The sequence below is a fragment of the Phalangium opilio genome, unplaced genomic scaffold, assembly GCF_054372755.1.
Source record: "Phalangium opilio isolate 3A_F unplaced genomic scaffold, DU_Popi_V2 ptg000019l_1, whole genome shotgun sequence".
Classification (NCBI taxonomy): Eukaryota; Metazoa; Arthropoda; class Arachnida; order Opiliones; family Phalangiidae; genus Phalangium; species Phalangium opilio.
The window spans coordinates 1,590,832-1,604,170 of NW_028324152.1; the positions used below are offsets into that span (position 1 = coordinate 1,590,832).

The window sequence follows — 13,339 nt, forward strand, 5'->3', positions numbered from 1 at the left end:
AACTAACTAATGCGTTTAAGTGCAGCTCAGCATAGTCGTTTGCGTACAAATCCTCGTTCGAAAGTCGAACCAATAGACCATTCCTTTAATTCCACAGGAAAATCAAACAGCACAGGGGATTGACCGCCATATTAGGCTAGTTCCCTCGGGCCAAGAAGTACCACAAGCGGTAGTGCGAGTTTACTAGCCTCCACCTGGCGTTAACTCTTCGCGCGAGGGAACTCTCATAATATGGCCGCCATTCCCCTGTGCGTTGGTAATTAATGGAAGGGTCTATTACAAAACATGACGATTGGGCTTTCCGCTAAAGCGTATGATCGTGGTTGGCCAACTTGGCCTACCACGCATACACCTAATAAGTTCGGTGTTTTTTGTCATGGGGCAAGGTTCACGTTTTTTTTTGGGGGGGGGGAGGATTTTCTAGCAGTATTTTCGGGTTTCGGATTAGCGTGTAATCGGATTCGCGAATTTAAATCAGAGTTTGCCGAACTACCACAAGCGTAATTGCTAACCGGACTCCGGAGAGTTTTGCCCTCACTTAAGGTATGTTTTTTATTTATTATATCTAAGGTGGCACCTACGCGTTTTTAGATTTAGTTTATTTGATACACTTTGCTGTCTTATCTCTTGTTATTAAACGTGTTAGACGACATTTGATATGTGGTCTTTACATTCGAGAAGTTAGTGATTTCTTGGTAAGCCGCAATATTTCATTTCCAAATATAATACGTTATTTTTACCATACTAAGAATAGGATATGTATGCTATAAGTTTCAGCCTGGAAGGCTTACTAACATACAAAGTGTGCAAAGATACAATACCTAGTTCCGGTGAACTGTCGGTATTGGTCGGTTTTCTGTTCAACGGTTGACTTCTTAAGTGTGCTTGCTCCTATTATACTAATACTATACTGTCACTGTTTCTGGCAAATCTGACACAAACTAACAGGCGTGTTCTTTGGGTAAAATGCGTAAAAAAGGACTATGACCTTTTGGACTAAACTGTTCCTTAGTTATGGGCGCGTAACAAGGACAGTTGTCAGAATTGTGAAACAAATTTTTGTGGATTTTTTATAAAAGTGGTTTCGATTGTTTAGCATGGGTTAATGACCTAATAACGTTAACATCTAGTAGCAAACCGTGAACGTCTTTATAGGTTCGCTAAGCTCAATCCGTTTCTGTGTTAATAGTTTAAACTAATCAGAAGTTAATGTGTGTAGCTCAGGCGAGAGGCAAGGCATCTTCGATAGTGTTTTCCAAAGCCGTGCAGGTTTGCTTAAATGTTGATGGCACATTTTTGTAACAGTTAAAGTTTATATAAGTATGGTCTTACGATATCTTGTAATTACAATATGGAAGTTACCAATTAATCTGAAGAAAACGTAACTGACGTTTGAGCTACTTGAGATTAGAAAAAACCATTAATAGAAAGTAATTAACATTACCGGACCTTCTATGTCATTCACTATTGTCTAACGTATGTCTAATATTTACTTATGGTAAATAATCAAAAACAATTCCGTTATAGACACAATACTAATTTCACAATTATGATCAACCTTTTTTTTGGTGGTATGAATTTGAGAGGCCATAAGAGGAAACGGACCGCTTTAGCCCTAAAGGCTACAAGACTATTTGGACCCCTTTTAACCCAAAGAACAAGCCTATTAATTTTTGCCAGGCTTTCTAGAAATACCTTGTCCAATTGGGCTAACGAATGAACATTTTCTACATATTAATACAGAAATTTAAACGTTTATTACTGGTATTTAATCCTTTAATAGAGAGGGTGCAGCCAGTATAAGGATCCAAGATGGCGGCCACTCAAGGGGGAGGAGTCGGTTTTCCCCGGTCTCCTCTCTTTACCTGTCAATATTTGATTGATTGATTGTATAGGCTTATAACAAAAGATGGTTTTGTAGGAATAAAGACCATAATATAAAGTAAAAACTATTTATTTTCTTTAAAAGTATAGGTTCTAATACTAAAGACATTTTTTCAATTTTCATTTTAAAATGCATTTGATTTATTCTAAAATAATTCCTTATATCTTCGTAAGGAAGAAGATAAATTTTAATATTATTTTTAAATCTTACGTAAGTCATTAAGTTTTTCTTTGATATACAAAGCGTTAAGTTGTTTTCTAATGTAGAGTTCCAAAACTAATCTTTCGAGATCTTTAGTTTTGACTTTAAAGGTATGATAAGTTTCTTCCGTGTTTTCTTGAGGTTTTTCAGGCGTTTTTTCTTCAGTCTTGACTTTTATATTTTTGGTGTACGTTTCTGTTTCATCAATGGTAAAGGGTATGTTTTTAGTAGGCCCACCTCTGATAAAATTACATTTAGGGAAATGTTTTAAATGTTCTTCGTAAGGATGATCGGTCGGTTTCCAGGCTAGCAAAATCCCGTTGCATTCGAAACATTGTACTAGATCATCGGTATGTAACGAATAAAAACCCGCTCTACTTAAAGCTTTTTTATAGTTTTCATCTTGTGGCCAGGAGTAAAAAGAGTGATATCTTTGCAGCTCGGAGTTCATGATGCTGAATGAAAATTCTTATAGGAATATCTGAGTTATATCCCCCCTAAATTTACTACCCCCCTTTTTTACCTTCCCCCCTTCCTTAATATATGAAATAAAAGAAAACAGTATTAAAAAAAATGGTGACACATTTATTTTTTAAAAATACAAAAGAGATTACAAAGAGTATTTGTTAACAAAAGGATTAAGTTAATCTTTACGGGCGCGCTTCAACATGTTTGTAACAATGACGTCATTTTTCAACCGATCTCGTCCAAACTGCTTCATGAATGATTTGTGGCTCCTTTTTTTTGTTCTTTGTACTATATACATAATACAATATAGTCCGCATGTCGAACTTGACAAGTTTTGAAGTCTTCTTTGTTAAACGACCATTTTCTTGAATTTCTTTTAACAAATTCTTTAATCGAGGGGAGAAAGTTCCCTAAAGCCAAGGAGTCAAAGTAATAACCCCTTCTGTTTCCATCAAAGTAACAGCATACCCAGTGGGATCCGTCTTTATAGTGATTGTCTAAATTTATTATAATAGATGAAGGAAACTTGTCAATTTTTTCGGGTAATAAATCACTTGGGTAAACACCTAGGAAATGTGGTGTGAATCGTAGAAAGCGTGTTATCTGATCGGCGTTCATTATTTGTTTAACAAACGATTGACACGTTTCTATTTCTATCTATTTGTAACAAAGCCTGGAATTCGGCTAATACGATACAACTAAGCGTAGTGGTCGTGGGTTTTTCAAAGCCCAATTCTAATCTTAATTGTCCTTGTTTCGTGGGACTCCAATGATCTGAATGACTCGCGTAACCGTCAGGTGTTAAGTCTAAACAGTAAATGGCGTAACCCGAGGCAAAGTCGTCCATAGAGATATTGTTCCCCTTGTCATTGTAGTGGCACTTTGACCATCCTTCAAGTCGGCTAGGAATTTGATGATCCGATAATTTTAAATTGCAAACTGTTCCAAGTTTCTAATCCTGTAATATTTTACCCCGTTAAGTCCCTAATTTTAAATGTAAATCAATCTCAATGTAGAAACCTCCGGAACCGAAAAATATTACGCTGCTGTTAAGAACAATATCAAGCTTATTAAGGATTTTCGTTTAAAGTTCAAGGCTACGACCATGAAAGGTGTGAAAGGACGGAGTTCAATACTTTTTCCTTTCGTAAAAAGGAAGGTAACCCCTTTCGTATTCTTTACAATGGTATGTAAGTTTGCTGTAATACATTCGGTGTACGTAGGATTAGAGATAAAGATCATAATATAAAGTAAATAAGACAAGAATGAAGACTATGTTTTGGTCTGTTCTATTGTAATAGGGTTAGTTAGCGAAGTATTTGGAGGCCAGTGGCTACTTGCATATAGTGCATTTCTGGTTCTTATTGCTTATTATAGATTTTTTACATACAATCCAAATTTATATGATTCTCAGTTGACGAATTTAAGTAGAAAGCAAAACCTTCCGTAATATTTCCCATTCATCTGTCACTTCCTCCTTTCATATCTCTATGGGCTTATAGATGTAGGCACTAATTTAAAGTAAAAGAGCTTTTCATGAATAAAGATTATAATATAAAATAAATTTACTCCTCTTTTTTATTTTGCTCTAAAAGCAAAAGATCTAATTTTAAAATTAAATTGATATAATCAGAAGTAAATAGCTTCTGATATAATATAAACTAATTTCTCCAATCTGCGTAACTACGGTATAAGTTTATATACTATTATCAAGTAACAATACAAGTCAGTTTCACTAAGGAATATCTGAGCCCAGATTGTCACATCTATGTCAAAGTGTGGGGGGGGAGGGAGAAGTTAGTATACTCCCGTCACGACTGTATTATCTATGCAGTTAACCCTTTAAGCAGAGTTAACTTCTTAATACAAAGGTAATTAAATTTGCGTTGTATAAAATTTATTTTGGAGTATAGGCCATAGTTTACCATTCTTTAGGACTCTCATAATAAGTAGTACTTGATTTATTCTAAATTAACTTCTTCTAATTTCAAAAGAAAGTTGATATTAACTATCATTAAATTTAGTGCAAGGAATTAAACTACTTTTTAATTTAAAATGCTAAGTAAAATATTTTTGAGATTTTTGGTTTTGAAATTAAAAGCAATTACTAATTCAATTGATCATTTTCCTATATCTCTTTGTTTTTTCTTCCTTGACATCGAAAGGTTTGTTTGCTGGTTCAGCGTATTTTCCATGGACATCAATGCTGAATTGTATGTTTTTCGTTTGGCAAGCGGCACTTATAGAGTTTCCCATGCTGGAAACGTTCCTTTATATGATAGACCTTATACATTGTCAGGTAGAGAATAAAACCTTGCATTACTTAAAGATCTTACATCAGTGGCCTCTCTCTCGCTCGCAGTCCATGGTACTGAGAAAGGTACTGAAGCTATTATAGTATCTACCCGTTATACGACGGTATTTACTACCCCTTTCCTCCCCGCAAACCAATATTTTGAGATGTTTACCCCCAATAAACTCCCCATCTGTGACGTATGCAATATCTTTGAAAATATTCTTATTTTAATTAAAGAGGACCATTATAAAAAATGTACCTTATACAAATTAACAATTACGAAAACCGTTCTCCTTTATGATCTATTATTATGTATGCCAATAAGAAATCCATATTTAAATATTTTTAAATTTTTTTAAAATTTTACACTATTAACATCAAATTTATACTGTCCTCGTTCTGGTATACGAAATCAGCGTATAAAAGGCTCTTTTCCAATGCGCACGGACGATGACGGGCTAGCGTGTTTCTTTGGTGGTCATAGAGACAGGTGACACGTGTCTCACCTTCTATATCCATGGCCTTTGGACAATCCACGTCATTCAAATTTATGACTTCTTTATTTAAAATGTTAAAAAGAAAGAAACATTTTTGATTACCCTTGCAATATATACGGTCTGCGAACCGGGTACCTAACATGAGACAGCGACGAAGTTTATGATAAGGCGTTTCTCCTCGTCCAAATGAGATTCCGTGTAAATTTCTGGTGATGTACCTATTGAGTCGTTGTGTAGACGAAGGAAGCGTAGATTGACTATAAGGCGGTAAAAATGTCCATGACACTATTCCTGGAATTTTAGTAACAGTAGCACAACTTAGTTCTTTAACAATCAGATCGCCTGCGAGGTTGCATTTTTCGTCCTTCCCGTGTAGATACTCAAAGTCAACTACTACAGATTTCATGTTATCTAGAAGATAGTTTCCTAAATGATGATTCCCCAAATGGTTGGAGTGCGGTTTATATACTTTTCAAAGTCCTTTCACTCAGTATATTAGCTATAGAATATAAATCACATGACGAAGGGGGGGGGGGGTGGCACGCTGAAGCACGTATGACAATAGCTCTTAAGAGGTCCAATCGTTGTCCCCAAATTAACAGTCGGTATAACAAAAGAACTGTGTTTTCGACAGAAGATTAAAAATGCAGAGACAACAATCTCCTTTTAATGTCAGGCGGTCAAACATTCTCCACAAAAGGTATATTGACAGATGTCTTAAAAGGGATGTAAAAGTAAATAATGATCCCATGGCTAAATTTATTAGACAGATAATTATAGTTTTGTTGAACCTATGTACCCTTAAAGCATTAACGTCTAAGGGTACGTTGACCTTTCGGACGGGTTTAAACACGTCTAATATTGTTTGTCAATCAACAATAGGTGACATAAGATTGACATCCGAGTGATTTTAAGTGGTGTCAGATTGTAACAAAAGGATGAATTTACAATAGATCTTGTAATTCAACAAAAGGATTAATTATATCAAAGGAGTTGATGCGTCAGTCCATTAGTGGGTTTTACGACAGTAAACTTTGGTCTCTGAAGATGTATTGTCAAGAAAAAAAATTCTTCAATCAATCAAATATTGACAGGTCTATTGAAGGAGTATTAGGAGTAATAGATAATTCTTCAATCAAATATTGACTGTCTATTTTTTAAAAAAAGGGGGTGTAAGCCGGGGGGGGGGCAGGTGTGTATTTGATAAACAAGATAATTATATAGTTGTTCAATTTAGCTATCCATAGATAACTGGGTAGAGGTAAAGCTTCCTAAAAAGAAGGACTAAAGGGTGAAGAAGCCTGGGGAGATATAATCAAGGGGTAGGGGGAGGAGGGATATTTAGGATAAGGAAGTTAATTACAGTTGTTAAATGTATCTAACCATAGATCAATAGGTAGTACGGTAAAATGACAACACCATAAGTATAACAAAAGAAGAAAATATAATAGACAAAGCCGCTGATTTGTGTATTCGGTTAGTCTTGTGAATAATAAAAAAAATCGTCAGTTTTCGGATGACAGAAACTTTGACATGTTTTTTACGTTAGTGGTACAAAGGGCAAAGGCTTTAAATACTATACCTATTGTCATTGAGGTATAGGTTAAAATATTTTTAGGTGTCGAAGACACTTCTTTACACTTTATCCATAAGATAGCAACACTGTGCTTAATGCATGTGGTAAAAGACAGAATAAATAGAGTAATTGTCTTGATATTCAGTTTATTGACTCATAAACCGAAATAAATACAAGAGATGTTAGAAAGGGCTTGCTCCCTCCCACAAATACTATGTAATATAACAAGGAACATATATAGTCATTTATAAAATGAATTTCAGTTATAATAAAGTACAAAAATATTTTTGATCTTTTTTAAAAAATTTTTTTAAATTTTTGTCACGTTTTAAAATTTTAATTTTTTTAAACTTTTATTATTTTAACATTTTTTTCCTAACTTTATTTTAAACTTTTTGAAATTTATTTTAACAAAATACTTTTAGAACATTTCTGTGGAGATTTTTTAAAATTTTTAGTATTTTTGAGAGGAAAAAATGGTGCGCAAGGTCAAGTCCGACATCAAGTTGAAGTCGGTAATCCCTTCCTCTGCGGAGGGAGGGATAACACACTTGACCTTGCACACCATTTTTTCCTCTCAAAAATACTAAAAATTTTAAAAAATCTCCACAGAAATGTTCTAAAAGTATTTTGTTAAAATAAATTTAAAAAAGTTTAAAATAAAGTTAGGAAAAAAATGTTAAAATAATAAAAGTTTAAAAAAATTAAAATTTTAAAACGTGACAAAAATTTAAAAATTTTTTTTAAAAAAGATCAAAAATATTTTTGTACTTTATTATAACTGAAATTCATTTTATAAATGACTATATATGTTCCTTGTTATATTACATAGTATTTGTGGGAGGGAGCAAGCCCTTTCTAACATCTCTTGTATTTATTTCGGTTTATGAGTCAATAAACTGAATATCAAGACAATTACTCTATTTATTCTGTCTTTTACCACATGCATTAAGCACAGTGTTGCTATCTTATGGATAAAGTGTAAAGAAGTGTCTTCGACACCTAAAAATATTTTAACCTATACCTCAATGACAATAGGTATAGTATTTAAAGCCTTTGCCCTTTGTACCACTAACGTAAAAAACATGTCAAAGTTTCTGTCATCCGAAAACTGACGATTTTTTTTATTATTCACAAGACTAACCGAATACACAAATCAGCGGCTTTGTCTATTATATTTTCTTCTTTTGTTATACTTATGGTGTTGTCATTTTACCGTACTACCTATTGATCTATGGTTAGATACATTTAACAACTGTAATTAACTTCCTTATCCTAAATATCCCTCCTCCCCCTACCCCTTGATTATATCTCCCCAGGCTTCTTCACCCTTTAGTCCTTCTTTTTAGGAAGCTTTACCTCTACCCAGTTATCTATGGATAGCTAAATTGAACAACTATATAATTATCTTGTTTATCAAATACACACCTGCCCCCCCCCGGCTTACACCCCCTTTTTTTAAAAAATAGACAGTCAATATTTGATTGAAGAATTATCTATTACTCCTAATACTCCTTCAATAGACCTGTCAATATTTGATTGATTGAAGAATTTTTTTTCTTGACAATACATCTTCAGAGACCAAAGTTTACTGTCGTAAAACCCACTAATGGACTGACGCATCAACTCCTTTGATATAATTAATCCTTTTGTTGAATTACAAGATCTATTGTAAATTCATCCTTTTGTTACAATCTGACACCACTTAAAATCACTCGGATGTCAATCTTATGTCACCTATTGTTGATTGACAAACAATATTAGACGTGTTTAAACCCGTCCGAAAGGTCAACGTACCCTTAGACGTTAATGCTTTAAGGGTACATAGGTTCAACAAAACTATAATTATCTGTCTAATAAATTTAGCCATGGGATCATTATTTACTTTTACATCCCTTTTAAGACATCTGTCAATATACCTTTTGTGGAGAATGTTTGACCGCCTGACATTAAAAGGAGATTGTTGTCTCTGCATTTTTAATCTTCTGTCGAAAACACAGTTCTTTTGTTATACCGACTGTTAATTTGGGGACAACGATTGGACCTCTTAAGAGCTATTGTCATACGTGCTTCAGCGTGCCACCCCCCCCCCCCTTCGTCATGTGATTTATATTCTATAGCTAATATACTGAGTGAAAGGACTTTGAAAAGTATATAAACCGCACTCCAACCATTTGGGGAATCATCATTTAGGAAACTATCTTCTAGATAACATGAAATCTGTAGTAGTTGACTTTGAGTATCTACACGGGAAGGACGAAAAATGCAACCTCGCAGGCGATCTGATTGTTAAAGAACTAAGTTGTGCTACTGTTACTAAAATTCCAGGAATAGTGTCATGGACATTTTTACCGCCTTATAGTCAATCTACGCTTCCTTCGTCTACACAACGACTCAATAGGTACATCACCAGAAATTTACACGGAATCTCATTTGGACGAGGAGAAACGCCTTATCATAAACTTCGTCGCTGTCTCATGTTAGGTACCCGGTTCGCAGACCGTATATATTGCAAGGGTAATCAAAAATGTTTCTTTCTTTTTAACATTTTAAATAAAGAAGTCATAAATTTGAATGACGTGGATTGTCCAAAGGCCATGGATATAGAAGGTGAGACACGTGTCACCTGTCTCTATGACCACCAAAGAAACACGCTAGCCCGTCATCGTCCGTGCGCATTGGAAAAGAGCCTTTTATACGCTGATTTCGTATACCAGAACGAGGACAGTATAAATTTGATGTTAATAGTGTAAAATTTTAAAAAAATTTAAAAATATTTAAATATGGATTTCTTATTGGCATACATAATAATAGATCATAAAGGAGAACGGTTTTCGTAATTGTTAATTTGTATAAGGTACATTTTTTATAATGGTCCTCTTTAATTAAAATAAGAATATTTTCAAAGATATTGCATACGTCACAGATGGGGAGTTTATTGGGGGTAAACATCTCAAAATATTGGTTTGCGGGGAGGAAAGGGGTAGTAAATACCGTCGTATAACGGGTAGATACTATAATAGCTTCAGTACCTTTCTCAGTACCATGGACTGCGAGCGAGAGAGAGGCCACTGATGTAAGATCTTTAAGTAATGCAAGGTTTTATTCTCTACCTGACAATGTATAAGGTCTATCATATAAAGGAACGTTTCCAGCATGGGAAACTCTATAAGTGCCGCTTGCCAAACGAAAAACATACAATTCAGCATTGATGTCCATGGAAAATACGCTGAACCAGCAAACAAACCTTTCGATGTCAAGGAAGAAAAAACAAAGAGATATAGGAAAATGATCAATTGAATTAGTAATTGCTTTTAATTTCAAAACCAAAAATCTCAAAAATATTTTACTTAGCATTTTAAATTAAAAAGTAGTTTAATTCCTTGCACTAAATTTAATGATAGTTAATATCAACTTTCTTTTGAAATTAGAAGAAGTTAATTTAGAATAAATCAAGTACTACTTATTATGAGAGTCCTAAAGAATGGTAAACTATGGCCTATACTCCAAAATAAATTTTATACAACGCAAATTTAATTACCTTTGTATTAAGAAGTTAACTCTGCTTAAAGGGTTAACTGCATAGATAATACAGTCGTGACGGGAGTATACTAACTTCTCCCTCCCCCCCCACACTTTGACATAGATGTGACAATCTGGGCTCAGATATTCCTTAGTGAAACTGACTTGTATTGTTACTTGATAATAGTATATAAACTTATACCGTAGTTACGCAGATTGGAGAAATTAGTTTATATTATATCAGAAGCTATTTACTTCTGATTATATCAATTTAATTTTAAAATTAGATCTTTTGCTTTTAGAGCAAAATAAAAAAGAGGAGTAAATTTATTTTATATTATAATCTTTATTCATGAAAAGCTCTTTTACTTTAAATTAGTGCCTACATCTATAAGCCCATAGAGATATGAAAGGAGGAAGTGACAGATGAATGGGAAATATTACGGAAGGTTTTGCTTTCTACTTAAATTCGTCAACTGAGAATCATATAAATTTGGATTGTATGTAAAAAATCTATAATAAGCAATAAGAACCAGAAATGCACTATATGCAAGTAGCCACTGGCCTCCAAATACTTCGCTAACTAACCCTATTACAATAGAACAGACCAAAACATAGTCTTCATTCTTGTCTTATTTACTTTATATTATGATCTTTATCTCTAATCCTACGTACACCGAATGTATTACAGCAAACTTACATACCATTGTAAAGAATACGAAAGGGGTTACCTTCCTTTTTACGAAAGGAAAAAGTATTGAACTCCGTCCTTTCACACCTTTCATGGTCGTAGCCTTGAACTTTAAACGAAAATCCTTAATAAGCTTGATATTGTTCTTAACAGCAGCGTAATATTTTTCGGTTCCGGAGGTTTCTACATTGAGATTGATTTACATTTAAAATTAGGGACTTAACGGGGTAAAATATTACAGGATTAGAAACTTGGAACAGTTTGCAATTTAAAATTATCGGATCATCAAATTCCTAGCCGACTTGAAGGATGGTCAAAGTGCCACTACAATGACAAGGGGAACAATATCTCTATGGACGACTTTGCCTCGGGTTACGCCATTTACTGTTTAGACTTAACACCTGACGGTTACGCGAGTCATTCAGATCATTGGAGTCCCACGAAACAAGGACAATTAAGATTAGAATTGGGCTTTGAAAAACCCACGACCACTACGCTTAGTTGTATCGTATTAGCCGAATTCCAGGCTTTGTTACAAATAGATAGAAATAGAAACGTGTCAATCGTTTGTTAAACAAATAATGAACGCCGATCAGATAACACGCTTTCTACGATTCACACCACATTTCCTAGGTGTTTACCCAAGTGATTTATTACCCGAAAAAATTGACAAGTTTCCTTCATCTATTATAATAAATTTAGACAATCACTATAAAGACGGATCCCACTGGGTATGCTGTTACTTTGATGGAAACAGAAGGGGTTATTACTTTGACTCCTTGGCTTTAGGGAACTTTCTCCCCTCGATTAAAGAATTTGTTAAAAGAAATTCAAGAAAATGGTCGTTTAACAAAGAAGACTTCAAAACTTGTCAAGTTCGACATGCGGACTATATTGTATTATGTATATAGTACAAAGAACAAAAAAAAGGAGCCACAAATCATTCATGAAGCAGTTTGGACGAGATCGGTTGAAAAATGACGTCATTGTTACAAACATGTTGAAGCGCGCCCGTAAAGATTAACTTAATCCTTTTGTTAACAAATACTCTTTGTAATCTCTTTTGTATTTTTAAAAAATAAATGTGTCACCATTTTTTTTAATACTGTTTTCTTTTATTTCATATATTAAGGAAGGGGGGAAGGTAAAAAAGGGGGGTAGTAAATTTAGGGGGGATATAACTCAGATATTCCTATAAGAATTTTCATTCAGCATCATGAACTCCGAGCTGCAAAGATATCACTCTTTTTACTCCTGGCCACAAGATGAAAACTATAAAAAAGCTTTAAGTAGAGCGGGTTTTTATTCGTTACATACCGATGATCTAGTACAATGTTTCGAATGCAACGGGATTTTGCTAGCCTGGAAACCGACCGATCATCCTTACGAAGAACATTTAAAACATTTCCCTAAATGTAATTTTATCAGAGGTGGGCCTACTAAAAACATACCCTTTACCATTGATGAAACAGAAACGTACACCAAAAATATAAAAGTCAAGACTGAAGAAAAAACGCCTGAAAAACCTCAAGAAAACACGGAAGAAACTTATCATACCTTTAAAGTCAAAACTAAAGATCTCGAAAGATTAGTTTTGGAACTCTACATTAGAAAACAACTTAACGCTTTGTATATCAAAGAAAAACTTAATGACTTACGTAAGATTTAAAAATAATATTAAAATTTATCTTCTTCCTTACGAAGATATAAGGAATTATTTTAGAATAAATCAAATGCATTTTAAAATGAAAATTGAAAAAATGTCTTTAGTATTAGAACCTATACTTTTAAAGAAAATAAATAGTTTTTACTTTATATTATGGTCTTTATTCCTACAAAACCATCTTTTGTTATAAGCCTATACAATCAATCAATCAAATATTGACAGGTAAAGAGAGGAGACCGGGGAAAACCGACTCCTCCCCCTTGAGTGGCCGCCATCTTGGATCCTTATACTGGCTGCACCCTCTCTTTTAATGAAGAGACAGTTTCAGTACTACTGTATTTAATCAATACCCTACAACTTGTGTTTCGTGATTACACGGTAAATATGTAATAGCATGGATAAATAATGCGCGTGCGGAAATTTGTTTTCACGCTAAAGGATCGGCAACTCCCTATCTCGAACGACAGCTTATTCTGTATATACTCTGTTACAACATCGGTTGTCAGCACGCGTAAAGCTAGGTCTCTATTTAACGTA

The 13,339-nt window shown here is 34.1% G+C and overlaps 2 long non-coding RNA genes across 4 annotated transcripts; one reads left to right on the forward strand and one right to left on the reverse strand.

Annotated features, from left to right (window-relative positions):
- Positions 1-5,057: 5,057 nt before the first annotated feature.
- Positions 5,058-6,436, reverse strand: LOC149697762 (uncharacterized). Of its 2 annotated transcripts, XR_016382070.1 has the most exons (3): positions 5,817-6,394; positions 5,483-5,758; positions 5,058-5,407 (listed from the first exon to the last, which is right to left on the reverse strand). It is a non-coding gene; the product is annotated as an uncharacterized LOC149697762 (long non-coding RNA). The 2 variants fall into 2 exon arrangements; XR_016382069.1 differs by having other exon boundaries at positions 5,483-6,436.
- Positions 6,437-8,453: 2,017 nt separating this feature from the next.
- LOC149697763 (uncharacterized) lies at positions 8,454-9,832 on the forward strand. 2 transcript variants are annotated; one of them, XR_016382072.1, is made up of 3 exons: positions 8,495-9,073; positions 9,132-9,407; positions 9,483-9,832. It is a non-coding gene; the product is annotated as an uncharacterized LOC149697763 (long non-coding RNA). The 2 variants fall into 2 exon arrangements; XR_016382071.1 differs by having other exon boundaries at positions 8,454-9,407.
- Positions 9,833-13,339: the final 3,507 nt, after the last annotated feature.